This window comes from Triticum dicoccoides, chromosome 1A, assembly GCF_002162155.2.
Source record: "Triticum dicoccoides isolate Atlit2015 ecotype Zavitan chromosome 1A, WEW_v2.0, whole genome shotgun sequence".
Taxonomy (NCBI): domain Eukaryota; kingdom Viridiplantae; phylum Streptophyta; class Magnoliopsida; order Poales; family Poaceae; genus Triticum; species Triticum dicoccoides.
The window spans coordinates 57,231,118-57,235,376 of NC_041380.1; positions in this window are offsets into that span (position 1 = coordinate 57,231,118).

Consider the following 4,259-nt stretch of genomic DNA (forward strand, 5'->3'; position numbering starts at 1 on the left):
GACAATGCCATATTACGACAGAAATACTAAAAAGATAGTAAATTGAAAGTAACGTGATATGATTACCTCAAATAAGAACCAAATTCAACTGACTCAATCGACAACAATAATACTTAAGTACCCTTCAGTTGTTGAATCTTCAGATCCCTTTCTATTTTTTTTCTCCTTGTTTGAGCAACTGACAAATGCTTCTTAGGCAACATGGCGGGCTAATGTCCTAATATTATGAAGAAAATTATTCAAGGAATTAGAAATTTATACATCGGATGATTTGAATGATTGGAACCCTAGACATGTGCATAGAATGATAAAAAAAGGATGGTTGAATACATACTATGAAAGATTGAATTCGAAAATTATACATTAAAATTTGGAACTTCGTGTACACTGAAATTAAAGGATGGATCATGGATGAATAGTTGAATACGTTCTAAAAAATAAAAGAAATTATTGAAATTGGGGTTTGCAGGGATGGATCAGGAACATGGTACAGAGTTATGCATGGATACGTATACGTACTGCTGTGGGCTGCGCTCACTGCTCACATACATACGTATACGTACTGCTGCGGGCTGCGGCTGCTGGATTGCCGCACGGCGGGCGACGCGCACAGCGGTGACCAAGGCGACCACAGCGACGAGTGGACGAACAGACGAGCGAGGCGTCCGCGAGATCTTCGATTGATTTGTTTCACAATCGAAACGAGCGGCCCTGCCGCGCGGCTTGCGTGACCCTTCGCTACCTGCTATCTGATGGGCCTACCTCATCTTGTTTTTTTCTCTCATAAATTTTTTTCTCACCTATTTTTACTTGGCTATATTATATATGTGCACTACATCATGGGCCCCTCCCTGGGCTGGGCCCTGGGCCGTCGCCTCCCTGCCCATGCCCCAGGGCCGGCCCTGCTGTGCACATCTCCACTACGTGCGTGCATGCGGCTGTCGCATCAGGCCCATGCACACCTTATTACAACAGAAAAATATAGCATCCTATGCTGCGTGACAATGAGCTTATAGCAGGCTAACACGCATTCGGAGACTCTGAAGGGGCATACGTCGCCGTCGCCACGGAAGCGATCAATGACGGTCGTGGTCGTGCTCGTGCAGTGGTTGTTACTGGGTGAAGGGCAGCGGGCCATGTGGGTAAGGAGCTCAGCTCAGCTTAAAAAAGAAAATAAAAGACTCGAGAGGTAGTACCATCCTTTCCAAAGAAAATACAAAACCGGAGCTTAACATTTGACTAGGGTCGCACAATGACTACCATAGAGTACAATAGCATTCCAGGATTCCTGCAAAATAATAATTAGCATTCCAGTTCCAGGAACGAATTTAAAGATTAACATCATTGTGTTCGTACCAACAATATGGATTTATAATACTTAACAAGTACAAATTTGAGTCCTCGCGGTGTCATGCGTCTGAAGATCAGAACTATGTCCATAAATCTGTGATACAAATGTGTAATAAGGAGCAGAAGGCACAAGAATTAGATTTGCACAAGAATAATCTATTATTCTTACAAGTGCAGATTCTATTCAAGTATGCTTCCAGAATGCTTGGCATAAAATGTTCTTGAATGGATATGAAATCAGGCGTAGGTCATCAGACATCAGTTTTCTTCTTCTTCTTTGGCACAAACTGTCGAGCCCATAGATGTTTTCCCCTAGTCATGAACTTGACTCTCATATTCCCGTCTAGAACACGGAAGAGTGTCATCTGTGAGTAAAATGTAACGTGCGCGTACAGTGGTGGCCTACTTTCGATTGGCTCCTCTACACTTATTTCTTCAATATCTCCATAGTGCCTGTGACATGGAAGAAATTTTTGAAGCAAAATTAGAAACTGCATATATAGGCAAAACTAATGAAATGAATTAAATCTACTGAATTTTCTCCAGAAATTCATTTTGTGTTCCTTATTATATCCTTTCATGTCTTTTATGTCAATTATATGTATTATCAAATTTATCACTTTAACTAGTAGATTTCAGATTTTGCGACATCTATTGATCGCCTTCACAGATTGAGAGGTTGGAGTGTATTTCTTCACACCTCCCTTTATGAGGACATCACAACGGTTTTTCTTGCACCTAGCAAAGAAGATAGCAGCAACCTGTTGAGCATTTTGCAATCTTCGATGAGGTTATCAGTCATGTTTCCAGTGTGCTGCAAAAGCTCTTAGTACCTACTACCCTTGTTCGTCCATCGATCTCAACAGCATCCTTCTTGATTGTTGGGATGTTTGCACTCAATTCCAACTGCCACACTTAGGTCTTCCTCTGTCAGCGAATCGTTTGAAAAGCGTGTACAAGATCACGTGCAAGCGTATTAATTAACTTGCATGGCATGGCAAAGAAAAACACATTGGTTATCAGTCCTTAATTCACAAACTATGATGTTGGTCATGGCTTTCATGGCAGACCTGGATAGGGCATACGGTTGGGACCCCCTTGTGACGCCGTTGATATGGACCTCTCCTGTGATGTCACCACGATGACTATTGTGTTAAACCCGGTCATTGCATGTACGTAGTCTTCTGTATATTGTTGTAACTACTTCCTTACTTTGAGGATCACAACCACTCTCCACATTGGCCCTGCATGTCGTGTATCATGGGAGACGTTGGGTGACCGCGGCTATTTGTACCTCAGTAACTCTTGCCATAATCAATACGACAGAACTGTGAGCACTCTCTACCTTTAGTTTGGTATCAGTCGCCATGGCCTTCGAGGACATCTTCGGCGAGCCCCCATCTCCGGCCATCCCCTTGTCCTCCCCCGGGGCCTCTCCTTCCCTTTCCCAGAGCACCACCGCTGCCCTCTCCTCCGACCTCGCCCCAGTCCTCCTGTCTGCACCCGCTCCCCCTGTCGTACCACCGGCCGACTCCCTCATCATCTCCTTCCACAATGATCATATCTCCAACCACATAAAATTCAAACTAGATCCGGCCAGGAACAACTACATCAAGTGGCGAACTTTCTTCTACTGCGTTCTCATGCAGTATCACGTGCAAGATCACGTGGATCGCCCGCCTCCTCCCAACCCTGGTGCGGCCTGGCTCGCGGTCGATCATCGCCTCACCCTTTGGCTCTACTTCACCCTGGCCGACTCCATTCTCGAGCTCGTCATGGGCGGCGCCGTCAACGCGTTCACCGCGTGGCGCCCTATCCGGGACTACTTCCTAGCGAACGAAGGTGCCCAGTACCTCGACCTGACGCACTAGTTCCGGAACCTGAAACAAGGAGACCTCTCCATCTCTAACTATGCTTGCCGTCTCAAGGCCCTCGTGGACGGCCTCACGGATACCGGTCACGCGGTCAAGGATCACGACCTCACCATGCAGCTCCTCCATGGCTTGGATGCCCGCTTCGACACCATCCGCACCATCCTCGGCGATACGGTGCCTCTGCCGCCGTTCCACGTCGCTCGCTCCCGCCTGTATCTTGCCGAGTACAACATCAACCTCCGGGCGGCGGAGGCCGGATCTACTGCTCTCACCATCTCCGGCGGCCTCAACTCCAACAACGACCACAGTGACCGCGGCGATCGCGCCGACCGCAATGCTCGCGCCCCCCGTCGGGCCGTGGCTCTAGTGGCAACCGTGGCGGCGATGACCGAGGGCAGGGACGCGGCCGCACTGGCGGCCGTGGGTGCGGCCGATCCGACTCAGGTGGTAGCGGGTCTGCTCCGCCTCAGCCGCCCCCTTGGACCGGGTACTTCGCTCCGTACGGCATGGCCCTCCCCGCCCTCGCTGCGGGTGGGTTCCTCCCAACGCTGCCGGTGTGCTCGGCCCTTGTCCCGGCATTCACTCTCAAGCGTATCCACTGATGTTGTCCAGGTCGTCGCCGCCCACTGGTGGAAAAACAGGCTTCCGTCCAGCCCCATAAGTCGCGAAGCTGTAGGAACCGCGACTAATGGGACCTTTAGTCGCGGTTCTGGAGGTGAACCGCGACCAAAGGCCTGGGCCCAGGGCGCTCGGTGGCCAGCTGGCGCACGTGAGGGTCTTTAGTCGCGGTTGGCCAGGACAACCGCGACTAAAGGCCTTCGGGCACCTTTAGTCACGGTTTGCCAGGCCAACCGCAACTAAAGCCCCTCCCCTATATATACCCATCCAGCAGCCAACACTTAGCCATTTGGAGCCATTCTCTTCACAAGTGGGTGTAGGTTTGCTTTTGGTTCCTCTTATGCACATAAGGTGTTTGATGAATTGAATTAGTTTTATTTTTCTGAATTTTTTGATATATTATTTGTATTTTTAACA